Source organism: Urocitellus parryii, chromosome 8 (assembly GCF_045843805.1).
Source record: "Urocitellus parryii isolate mUroPar1 chromosome 8, mUroPar1.hap1, whole genome shotgun sequence".
NCBI classification, from domain to species: Eukaryota; Metazoa; Chordata; class Mammalia; order Rodentia; family Sciuridae; genus Urocitellus; species Urocitellus parryii.
In genome coordinates, this window is record NC_135538.1 from 118,214,846 (window position 1) to 118,228,468 (window position 13,623).

The window sequence follows — 13,623 nt, forward strand, 5'->3', positions numbered from 1 at the left end:
TCATGCTCTTCGTCCCTACTCTGTTCTTAGTTACTCTCCTTATATCAAAGAAGACATTTGGCATTTGTGTTTTAGGGATTGGCTGGCTTCACTTAGCATAATCTGCTCTAATGCCATCCATTTCCCTCCAAATTCTATGATTTTGTCATTTTTTAATGCAGAGTAATACTCCATTGTGTATATAAGCCACATTTTTTTATCCATTCATCTATTGAAGGGCATCTAGGTTGGTTCCACAGTCTTGCTATTGTGAATTGTGCTAAGCAGGAAATGTGAATCAGGAGGTATACCGATACCAGACTTCAAACTATACTACAGAGCAATAGTAACAAAAACAGCATGGTACTGGTACCAAAACAGGCGGGTGAACCAATGGTACAGAATAGAGGACACAGAAACCAATCCACAAAACTATAACTATCTTATATTTGATAAAGGGGCTAAAAGCATGCAATGGAGGAAGGATAGCATCTTCAACAAATGGTGCTGGGAAAACTGGAAATCCATATGCATCAAAATAAAACTGAATCCCTATCTCTCACCATGCACAAAAGTTAACTCAAAATGGATCAAGGAGCTTGATATCAAATCAGAGACAAGGTGTCTGATAGAAGAAAAAGTTGGCTACGATCTACATACTGTGGAGTCGGGCTCCAAATTCCTCAATAGGACACCCATCGCACAAAAGTTAATAACAAGAATCAACAAATGGGACTTACTCAAACTAAAAAGTTTTTTCTCAGCAAGAGAAACAATAAGAGAGGTAAATAGGGAGCCTACATTCTGGGAACAAATCTTTACTCCTCACACTTCAGATAGAGCCCTAATAACCAGAATATACAAAGAACTCAAAAAATTAGACAATAAGATAACAAATAACCCAATCAACAAATGGGCCAAGGACCTGAACAGACACTTCTCAGAGGAGGACATACAATCAATCAACAAGTACATGAAAAAATGCTCCCCATCTCTAGCAGTCAGAGAAATGCAAATCAAAACCACCCTAAGATACCATCTCACTCCAGTAAGATTGGCAGCCATTATGAAGTCAAACAACAAGTGCTGGTGAGGATGTGGGGAAAAGGGTACACTTGTTCATTGTTGGTGGGACTGCAAATTGGTGCAGCCAATTTGGAAAGCAGTATGGAGATTTCTTGGAAAGCTGGGAATGGAACCACCATTTGACCCAGCTATTGCCCTTCTCGGTCTATTCCCTAAAGACCTAAAAAGAGCATGCTACAGGGACACTGCTACATCGATGTTCATAGGAGGCTTTTGATAGTATCTTCTATTTCTCTGCTTGAAATTTATCTGTATAAATTGTGTATGTCCTCTTGACTCAGTTTGGGTTGATCATATGCCACTGTAGTGTATCTTAACTCCAACCACAGCTCCTCTGGCTTTAGTCATTTATCAAAGCTAAAAATCATACTGTAAAGATACATAAAGAAACAAAACAAATAGAAACTGTTAGATTTCACGACTAAAAACGTAGGTTCACTCCAGGTGAACTGGGCTGCATGAAATAATCACACAGAGACATAGAAATACCTTGGGTCTTGTGACAGCTCCTCCAACCTTAGGGGGTCCATGGAAAGAGAGAGAGAGAGAGAGAGAGAGAGAGAGAGAGAGAGAGAGAGAGAGAGAGAGAGAGAATGCTGAAACCTTTTATTGGGAAGAAGCCGTTCAAATGAGGCAAGGGGTCAGGTTTCAGGGAGTTCAGTCTACCTATGTGATGTCTGCTGTCAGGAGGTTGACTGACATCTGGGGAGGTCATACCTATCTCATGAGCTGTATGGGGATCATAGCAGAGCAAGCAAAAACACCAGAGCGAGGCTAGCCCAAACAGCTCAGCGACATTGGTTCAGGCCACTTTGTGTGCTCAGTGTTCATAGTTTACACACACTCAGCCCATGCCTGCCTTGCCACATCTCCTCATTCTCATCATTCAAGGTCAAAGGGCACTCAATTTCTAAATGGCAGCTCCCAACAGAAAGCCAAACTTGATCAAGGCTTCTTTAATGAACAACTTCAGTTGCCTTCAATTTTGTATTTCTGTTGAATCAAACACCCTCATGTTGCCATTTGGTACCATAATGAACCAATCTATATTCCAAGTAGTAACAGGTTAGTTGAAAAGGAAGATGAAGCAGTTAAATGAAACAAGCAAAATATGCTGACAATGGTATGGCCAAACAATTCTGAGCAACATGATCTAGCATTAATGTCATCACATTCTAAGTCAGACAATATAATTCTGAAGCAAACTGACAAGTAATCTATTTACATATAGAAAAAACTTAAAATCCACCAAAAAATCAACATATTTATATAACGTTATTGTTAGAGTTAAGCATTTACTAAATTGATTAATGCCTCAATTACTCTTTCGGACATGCTGTGAGCAATTCAGCACCCTCCTTTAACAGGTACTAAGTTATTATAGTTTAGATGCTTCTCTCAAAGTCCAGAAAGCACATAAATCATTTGAACAAGGAAAAGTTAACATAGACCTATTCCTGTCTGAGGCTCTGAATTTAATCCCCAGCACTGAGAAAAAAGAAAAAGAATCAACTAGGGAAAAGTGGTTAACTACTGAAAGAAGTAAAAGAAGGCTCAAAAGAATGCAGAAATGGCATATATAGGAAAAAGATAGTACCTCTTGGATTGAGGCAGAGTAGCCAAGGAAGGGTCCCCAATGAGACTGAGGTGCAGAATTCATTGAGGAAGATGGAACCATGGCCCACTGGAAGGTTGAAATGGATCTGTAATGCTCCAACTCACCAGGTATTCTCTTTCATAACACCCCGGCTCCAACATTTCTGACACCAAATGTTTAGAGTTTTCCACACCAATTCTTTGCATATATCTGGGGATCCTATAATTCAATTAAGTAATTAGCAGAGAGTCCCACAGGTTAAGTGGACTCCACAGTCTTAAAAGTATGCTCCCCATGACTTCAGATGACAATCACAAGATGGCTCCTCATGTCATCCACCTGTTTCTGAAGTTCCTGTCACTGTAAGGAGGTCCAATGTAGTCTCTCAGTGGCAAAGAAAACCTCTACTCAGGACTTTCATACCCTTGCCCATATCACAGAAAAGAACATAAGGATGTGTTTGGCTTTAGTAAAGAGAAGAAGAGCATCATTAGAAAGTGAAAAGTGAATATAGAAACCCTCAGAGAATAATGTGGCCAATCTCAAGAGCAAGAAGAACCACACCACTAGGGATTAAGGTCAGGTAATTTTATAGGATACAAAGGTAGAATATATGATCCAAAGGAACAGGACTTCCCTAGAGACTGGAAAATATTGAGTAACATGGTTTCCCATTAGGAAAACTAGTCTGCTATGTTGTTTTCATCTGATATTTGATCAGGTGTTCGATCCAATCAAATGTTATCCCCTAGCTTCATGAGGTTAGTAGTGTCTTTCTTTTGAAATCTTCTTCAGGCTTTGCTGCATTCCAAAAATGTATATGGAACTGGAAACTTACAAAATAACTTATGAGATTGTTTGGAGCATGTTGAGAGCCACAGCCAAAGGGGCCCCAGAAAACTTCCAGCTGCCAGCAAACTCCCAGCTGCCGGCTGATGATTGGCTCACAGTGGCCCCAGCAACATCTAGCTGATTGGCTCCTCTGCGGTGATGTTCATTGGGCTGTTTCCCTGCCCTTCAGACTACGGAACTGCTCATTGGGGGAATTCTTTGGCTCCGCCCACGCGACCCAGCCAATCGGCCTCAAGAGCAGGAGGATTGTGGGAGGTGGTGTGGTTTGTGTGGGGAGAGGCTTGTGGAAGCCGGTGGTGGCAGTTGGGCTCTGAGGGTTTTTCCTGAGGAGCTGTTTTGTTTGGCGTTTGTAGTTTTAAAAATAAAGTTTGTTTCTTTTGACAAGTGGCTCCTGAATTGTGCCCAGCCAGACTGCGGCAGGAGCATTTTTACCTTTGGTCTCTTTCTGTTCCTTAAGATTCTTTGTCCAGGTCAGGAGCAGTTCAAAAGTTATTGTTCCACATCCCAACAGGCACATTTCTCCTTTAGAGCCTTTTTTCTAGTATCCTAAATTTTTATCTCATTCCTAATGCCCATCCTCCATTCCCAAGTCCACCCTCAGATTGGGTGATTTTTCTACAGCCATTTTCTAGAAGGGTTCAGAAAACCAACCGAAACAACTTTCTTTACTAACCAATTTATTATAAAAGATCTTGTAAAGGATACAGTGAAGACATGTATGCACATATAGTGAGGCCCAAAAAAGCCTGGAGAACAGGTATACCTGTCCTGTGATGGATTTTAAGAGGCATCACCCCCAGAAACATGAATACATTGTTGTTCATCAACTCAGAAGCTCCCTCGATGTTTTTATGGATATTTCACTGTGTCATTATGATTGATCAAATCATTGACTGCTTGGAATGAATTAACTCAACCTTCAGCTCTATTTTGTCCCTGCTCTCATTTTTTACTCATTAAATTTGTTCCTTTGGCAACCTGCCCCCATCCTGAGGTGACCCAGGAGCTTTCTAAATATTGTCTTATTAACATAAACTCAGATGGCTGAAAGGGGCTGGTTATTAATAACAACAGACTCTCCTTTCATCTAAAACAGGAAATTCCAAGGTTTTTAGGAGATGTTTTCAGGGATCAGGGAGAGAAACCACTTTTCAGGAACCTAGGGCAGAGACTAAAAATACAGATAAAGATATCAATACAGACATTTCTTACTATGTCACCAAAAGTGGGCCTTCTGCACACCACCAGAAGTTGCAACAAAAAGGGAAAACAACCCAGTATGGTGGCCCATGCCTGTAATTCCAGCATTTATGAGGATTACAATTAACCTTGCATCTGAGGCAGGAGTATAACATATTCAAAGCCAGCCTCAGCAACTTATTCATGCCCTAAGCAATGTAGGAAATGTAGAAAAAGACTGTCTCAAAATTTTAAAGGGGGGGGTGTGTGCTGGGATTCTAGCTCACTATTGATGCAAGTGTGAGGAACAGGCTTCAATCCTCAGCACCACATTAAAAAATAAACTAAATAAATGTATTGTGTTCATCCACAACTAAAGTAAAATATTTTTTAAATATAGTTTATGAATGTTTCTAAGTGGTTAAGCATCCCTGGGTTCAATCCCTGGTACCAAAATAAGAAAAAAAGGGAAAGGAAGGAAAGGGAAGGAAAAGAAAGAAACAGAACTACCTTGCCTTGCAGTGGCCCATTCAGTGCATTGTACCAACAATATCACATTGTGTCAGATGGCAAAGAAGTGTTTACAAGGTCCAGTTCCAATAACACAAAGAAGACCAACATGGAGTGGATTTGGAACAGAAATGCAATGAAATGATACTGGACTCTGTCCACATATTTGACTTTATACTTTATGTATGCATGCATGTTACACCAATTTACAATTGACAACCATTTGGACTTGCATAAAACAACAAATCTATCATGACAAAGCCACCTGACAAATGAAGAAGTTCTCATCTGTTCCCCCACATAAGGAAAGAAGCACTCCCAGTCACTGTACACTATACTGTTATATTATCCACTCTTCAAATTCAGGCAGTCTTATTGACCAAACTGTTACCTAAAATATAACAATTTTATATAAATCATCAATATAAGAAGAGAGAGGAAGCAAATGGTCAACATATACAAATACACACATATATACCACAAGCAAAGAGAAAATATACAAAGCTATGACAATCCTTGTTTCTAGAAGGACTGTGGTTATATGTACTTTCTATCTTTCAATTCCCAAACTGTGTTGTCTCTCCCCAAGTCAGAACAACTGGTCACAATTCTTCACCTGGTAGAGTGAACACACCTTATTCTTGCAGAACTAAGTCTTCAATAGTCCTGTCTCTTCTTGTTTGCTATGTTTTTCCGTACACCCCTAACATCAGACATGGAAATACTAAGAAGAAATATATTAACTGGAACCATGCTCGTGGTCAAAGTTTGCTGGAATTCACCTTGCATATGTAAATTCTCTTTTTCACTTATGTTTACTCCAATAATTCTTGTCTTTCTTCAGTTGTAGTATATACACAAATTGGGAATGTAAGGAAAAGTCAAAGAGGGTAACAGGAAGGGGGATATGATCAAGGAATAGTATATGTATGCATAAAATTGTCACAATAAGAACCAATATTTTATTTTTTCTCATATTCTGCTTTATTTCTTTTTTTATTAGTTATTCAAAACATTACAATGATTGCAGAATCACATCGGTTACACATCCACATTTTTACATAATGCCATAATAGTAACTGTTGTATTCTGCGACCTTTCCTATCCTCTACTATCCCCCCTCTCCCCTGCCCTCCCTTCTTCTCTCTCTACCCCAGCTACTGTAATTCATTTCACTCCTTATTTTTTCCCATTCCCCTCACAACTTCTTATATGTAATTTTGTATAACAATGAGGGTCTCCTTCCATTTCCATGCAATTTCCCTTTTCTCTCCCTTTCCCTCCCACCTCATGACTCTGTTTAATGTTAATCTTTTCCTCCTGCTCTTCCTCCCTGCTCTGTTCTTAGTTGCTCTCATTATAGAAAAGAAGACATTTGGCATTTGTTTTTTAGGGATTGGCTAGCTTCACTTAGCATAATCTGCTCCAATGCCATCCATTTCCCTGCAAATTCCATGATTTTGTCATTTCTTAGTGCTGCATAGTATTCCATTGTCTATAAATGCCACATTTTTTTATCCATTCATCTATTGAGGGGCATCAGGGTTGGTTCCACAGTCTAGCTATTGTGAATTGTGCTGCTATGAACATCGATGTGGCAGTATCCCTGTAGTACGCTGTTTTAAGGTCTTCAGGGAATAGTCCGAGAAGGGCAATAGCGGGGTCAAATGGTGGTTCCATTCCCAACGTTCCCAGGAATCTCCATACTACCTTCCAAATTGGCCGCACCAATTTCCAGTACACCAGCAATGTACAAGTGTACCCTTTATCCACATCCTCGCCAGCACTTGTTGTTGTTTAACTTCATAGTGGCTGCCAATCTTACTGGAGTGAGATGGTATCTTAGGGTGGTTTTGATTTGCATTTTTCTGACTGCTAGAGATGGGGAGCATTTTTTCATGTACTTGTTGATTGATTGTATGTCCTCCTCTGAGAAGTGTCTGTTCAGGTCCTTGGCCCATTTGTTGATTGGGTTATTTGTTATCTTATTGTTTAATTTTTTGAGTTCTTTGTATACTCTGGATATTAGGGCTCTATCTGAAGTGTGAGGAGTAAAAATTTGTTCCCAGGATGTAGGCTCCCTATTTACCTCTCTTATTGTTTCTCTTGCTGAGAAAAAACTTTTTAGTTTGAGTAAGTCCCATTTGTTTATTCTTGTTATTAACTCTTGTGCTATGGATGTCCTATTAAGGAATTTGGAGCCTGACCCCACAATATGTAGATCGGAGCCAACTTTTTCCTCTATCAGACGCAGAGTCTCTGATTTGATATCAAGCTCCTTGATCCATTTTGAGTTAACTTTTGTGCATGGCGAGAGAAAGGGCTTCAGTTTCATTTTGTTGCATATGGATTTCCAGTTTTCCCAGCACCATTTGTTGAAGATGCTATCCTTCCTCCATTGCATGCTGTTAGCCCCTTTATCAAATGTAAGACAGTTGTAACTTTGTGGATTAGTCTCTGTGTCCTCTATTCTATACTGTTTGTCCACCCTCCTGTTTTGGTACCAGTACCATGCTGTTTTTGTCACTATTGCTCTGTAATATAGTTTGAAATCTGGTATCGCTATACAGCCTGATTCACACTTCCTGCTTAGAATTGCTTTTGCTATTCTGGGTCTTTTATTTTTCCATATGAATTTCATGATTGCTTTATCTATTTCTACAAGAAATGCCTTTGGGATTTTGATTGGCATTGCATTAAACCTATAGAGAACTTTTGGTAATATCGCCATTTTGATAATCTTAGTTCTGCCTATCCATGAACAGGGTATATTTTTCCATCTTCTAAGATCTTCTTCTACTTCTCTCTTTAGGGTTCTGTAGTTTTCAATGTATAAATCTTTCACCTCTTTTGTTAGGTTGATTCCCAAGTATTTTATGTTTTTTGAGGATATTGTGAATGGAGTGTTTTTCCTCATTTCTGTTTCAGAAGATTTGTCGCTGATATACAGAAATGCCTTTGATTTGTGTGTGTTGATTTTATATCTTGCCACTTTGCTGAAATCATTTATTAGTTCTAGTAGTTTCTTGTAGAACCTTTTGGGTCTTCCAGGTATAGAATCATGTCGTCCACATATAGTGATAATTTAAGTTCTTCTTTTCCTATTTTTATGCCTTTAATTTCTTTCGTCTGTCTAATTGCTCTGGCCAGTGTTTTGAGAACTATATTGAATAGAAGTGGTGATAGAGGGCATCCCTGTCTTGTTCCAGATTTTAGAGGGAATGCCTTCAATTTTTCTCCATTCAGAATGATGCTAGCCTGAGGCTTAGCATAGATAGCTTTTACAATGTCAAGGTAAGTTGCTGTTATCCCTAGTTTTTCTGATGTTTTGAACATAAAGGGATGCTGTACTTTGTCAAATGCTTTTTCTGCATCTATCGAGATGATCATATGGTTCATATCTTTAAGTCTATTGATGTGGTGAATAACATTTATTGATTTCCATATATTGAACCATCCTTGCATCCCACAGATGAATCCTACTTGATCATGGTGCACAATTTTTTTAATGTGTTTTTGTATTCGATTTGATAGAATTTTATTGAGGATTTTTGCATCTAGGTTCATTAGAGATATTGGTCTGTAGTTTTCTTTCTTTGAGGTGTCTTTGTCTGGTTTTGGGATCAGGGTGATGTTGGCCTCATAGAATGAATTTGGAAGAGCTCCCTCTTTTTCTATTTCCTGAAATAATTTGAAAAGTATTGGTATTAATTCTTCTTTAAAGGTTTTGTAAAACTCCACTGTATACCCATCCCGTCCTGGGCTTTTCTTGGTTGGTAGTCTTTTGATGGAATCTTCAATTTCATCCATTGATATTGGTCTGTTCAAATTGTGTGTATCCTCCTGACTCAGTCTGGGCAAATCATATGACTTAAGAAATTTATTGATATCTTCACTATCTTCTATTTTATTGGAATATAGGTTTTCAAAATAATTTCTAATTGTCTTCTGTATTTCTGTAGCATCTGTAGTGATATTGCCTTTTTCATCCTGCATGTTAGTAATTTGAGTTCTCCCTCTTCTTCTCTTCATTAGCATGGCTAAAGGTCTGTCAATCTTATTTATTTTTTCGAAGAACCAACTTTTAGTTTTGTTAATTTTTTCAATAGTTTCTTTTGTTTCAATTTCATTGATTTCCGCTCTGATTTTAATTATTTCTTGCCTTCTGCTACATTTGCTGTTGTTTTGCTCTTCCTTTTCTAGGGCTTTGAGATGAAGTGTGAGCTCATTTATTTGTTGTTATTTTCTTTTTTTGAGGAATGACCTCCAGGCGATGAATTTCCCTCTTAAAACTGCTTTCATTGTGTCCCATAGATTCCCATATGTTGTGTCTGTATTTTCATTTATCTATAAGAATTTTTTTATTTCCTCCTTTATGTCTTCTGTAACCTATTGATCATTCAGTAACATATTGTTCATTTTCCATCTGATTAGGATTTTTCCTTCCTTCTTTTACATTGATTTCCAGTTTCATTCCATTATGATCAGATAAAATGCATGGTATTATCTCCACCCCTTTATATTTACTGAGGGTTTCCCTATGGCATAATATATGGTCTATTTTTGAGAAGGATCCATGTGCTGCTGAGAAAAAAGTATATCTACTTGATGATGGTTGATAAATTCTATATATGTCAGTTAAGTCTAGGTTATTGATTGTGGTATTGAGTTCTATAGTTTCTTTATTCAACTTTTGTTTGGAGGATCTGTCCAATGTTGAGAGAGGTGTGTTGAAGTCACCCATAATTATTGTGTTGTGGTCTATTTGATTCTTGAAATTGAGGAGAATTTGTTTTATGAATGTCGCAGCACCATTATTTGGTGCATAAATATTGATAATTGTTATGTCTTGTTGGTGAATGGTTCCTTTTAACAGTATATAATGTCCTTCCTTATCCCTTTTGATTAACTTGGTCTGAAGTCGATTTTATTCGATATGAGGAAGGCCACCCCTGCTTGCTTATGAGGACCGTGTGCATGGTATATTTTTTCCCATCCTTTCACCTTCAGCCTGTGTATATCTTTTCCAATCAGATGTGTCTCCTGGAGGCAGCATATTTTTGAATTTGTTTTCTTAATCCATGATACCAGCCTATGTCTCTTTATTGGAGAGTGTAAGCCATTAACACTTAGAGTTATTATTGATTTATGGTTTGTACTTCCAGCCATGTTTGATTATTTATCCTTTTTTTAAAATTTAGTTTGTTTCTCCATGATTATCTTTCCCCCTGCCCTCTGACTTTACCGAGGCACTTCCCACTGATGGTTTTGGTTATTGTTTTTCATTTCTTCCTAGTGTAGTGTTTTGCTCAAGATGCTTTGCAATGCTGGTTTTCTGGCTGCAAATTCTTTTAACTTTTGTTTATCATGAAAGATTTTTATTTCGTTGTCATACCTGAAGCTTAATTTTGCTGGATACAGAATTCTTGGTTGGCATCCACTGTCTTTCAGTGTTTGAAATACATTGTTCCAGGATCTTCTTGCTTTCAGTGTCTATGATGAAAAATCCATTGTTAACCTTATTGGTTTACCCCTGAATGTAATCTGCTTCTTTTCTCTTGTAGCTTTTAATATTTTCTCTTTGTTCTGTATATTGGATATCTTCATAACAATGTGTCTTGTCATTGGTCTACTGTGATTTTGTATGCTCGGTGTCCTGTATGCATCTACAATTTGTATATCCGTTTCCTTTTTTATTTCTGGAAAGTTTTCTGTAATTATTTCATTCAGCAGGTTACTCATTCCCTTGGTTTGAATCTCTATACCTTCCTCTATCCCGATGACTCGTAAGTTTGGTTTTTTTATGTTATCCCATATCTCTTGGATGTTTTTCTCGTGATTTTTTTACCTGCCTTTCTGAGTTGCCTAGACTCTTTTCAAGATGATATATTTTGTCTTCATTATCTGACATTCTGGCTTCTACTTGCTCCACTCTGTTAGTGATACTCTCATTTGAGTTTTTAATTTGGTTTATAGTTTCCTTCATTTCTAGAATTATTGTTTGATTTTTTTTTATAATCTCTATCTCCTGATAAAGATGCTTAACTTCTTCTTTTATCTATTTATGTAATTCATTTTCAATGTGTTCTTTCACTGTTTGAATTTGCTGTCTCATATCCTCTTTAAGGTTCCATTCCATCTGTCTAAGGTGTTCCTTGAGTTCTTTATATGATCATTTTTCTGATGACTCTTGGTCCTCCTGAATATTTAGGCTGTCCTGCATTGTTTGTACTCCTTTTCTTCCTTGCTTTTTCATGCTGCTCATGTTACTTCTTGTTCTGTTTCACTGCTGAGTTACTGTTTACTCCTATAAATTTAATTGACTCTTGGGAGGAAAGGTGTTAGAAGGGAAGGGAAGAAGTCACTAAAGAGAATGAGAGTAAGCAGGTAGAATTCAAGGAAGGGGGAATAAGAAAATTGAAAAGAAATGAAAAGACAAAAGAAGAAAAAAATAGGAAATAAAAAAAGAAAAAAAAATAAAAAATAATAATTAAAAAAATAAAAATTATAAGAAAAAAATTTTAAAAAAATTAAACAAAAAATTTAAAAAACAACAAGACAGAAAAATGAAAATGAAAAAAAAACCCAAATCCAAAAAAAAAGAAAACTAATAAATGCAGTCTTAGAGTTTGATTAACTTCTCTTCCAGTAGGTGGAGCTGTGTCCACCAGGCCAAGCTTCTCCTGTCAATACGCGGGAACCAATCACTGTGCAGCAGCTCCTCCTCCCAGACTGGGCGAGTCTCCAATCCTGAGTGCCTAGGGCCTCCTCTTGTGTCTAGTCACTTCCCCACTTTTCCTCTAGCCTGGCCCCTCTCACAGTGATGCTCACCACAATACTGGCTGCACGCCAGGTCTGCTGCTCCCGGGAGCCCTGTTTTCCTGAACGACTGGGCACACTTTCCCTGTTTGCCATTCCCTCAGACCCTAAGTTTGTAGAGCTTGCGGCTGAGAACCCTCAGCGAATTTTGCTTGCCCTCCAGTAGCCACGCCTCCGGTAGCTGGTACAAGAGACCTCAGTTGTCAGTACTGGTGGGAGCGGTAGCCGGGAGTTCCACACCGCAGGTCCGGTGCCATGTCTGATTCCCTTGGTCTGGCTATCGCGCTCACGGGAGAGCTAGGAGGGGCCCTTAAGGTTTCCCCTATGTGTGGAGAGGAAGGTAGGGGATTACACCAAGAACCAATATTTTATACAAAGAATATGTACTAATAGCTTTTTAAGGAGGGGACCAATTGTCTTATCCTGAATTAACATATCACAACACTCTCAGTGGTACCAGAAATTTACTGAATTAGGGAAAAATAGGCATGTTCCATTCATCCCAGAATGGGAAGCAGATAACATAAAATGTTGGACTCTTCTCTTAAAACTCCATCATTCATTGTAGTTTGGAACTGAAATACCCCCCAAAGGCTCATGTGTTAAAAGTTTGTCCCCAGCTGATGGCCCTTTGGGAGGTGGTAGAAACTTCAATAGGTGGAGACTAGGAAAGAAGAAGGAAGTAGGTAATTGTGACTGTGTCCTTGAAGACTATGTCTTGGCCCCTTATCTATCTAATTCATTCTCTCTCTCTCTCTCTCTCTCTCTCTCTCTCTCTCTCTCTCTCTCTCTCTCTTTCTCCTCTCCTTCTCCTTCCCTCCCCTCTCTCCCCCTCACTTTCTCTCTCTCACCCTCTCTTGCCTTCTGTCTGCCATAAGGTGAGCCACTCACTTCACCACCTGCTCCCTGACATTCTACCTCAGAAACAATGCAGCCAGGTGACTATGGCCTGAAACTGCGAGGAAAATAAATCCCTCCTCCTTTAGATTGATTTTCTCAGTATTTTGTCATAGAGACAAAAACAAATGAATAACACACCTATCCATTTCACTGGAAATTTTTGGATAATGAACTGTCATCTGATAATACAAATCTGCAAAAATAGAACTGGGGACTACTTTCAACCTCAAGGTTCCTCTACACACATGGAGGTGCAGTAATGTAATCCCTCCTTTGTTAAATTTTTTGTTTTGTTTTTGGAAACAGAGTACCATTATGTTGGCCAAGCCTGTGTCAAACTTATGGGATAAATTGATCCACATGCCTTAGCCTCCCCAATAGATGGGACTATAGGTATGTGCTGCCACAGCTGCTTGAAATACTTTTTAATAACAAAAAGTAAGACTCCTCATTTAAATTGCACATTCTCTAAACCAGTTCCAAAATAGCAAATTTTATCTTCTGCTATCTGAATATAAGATATGAACTAAACTCTTATAACCACACATCTGAAGTTTTAACACAGAGCAGAAGGACAAGCCCACTGAACAGTCCAAGCCTCATATCACAAGCTTTTGAACCAGAAAGTCTATAGCCCCAGAAGAGCCATAATGAGGGATCACAGACAGCAAGGGACCCTATGTGGACAAAACCTGGGAGTG

At 38.5% G+C, this 13,623-nt stretch overlaps 1 pseudogene; it reads right to left on the minus strand.

Annotated features, from left to right (window-relative positions):
- Window positions 1–1,405: 1,405 nt before the first annotated feature.
- Window positions 1,406–2,823, minus strand: LOC113175615 (protein cornichon homolog 4 pseudogene; annotated as a pseudogene).
- Between the last annotated feature and the right edge of the window lie 10,800 nt (window positions 2,824–13,623).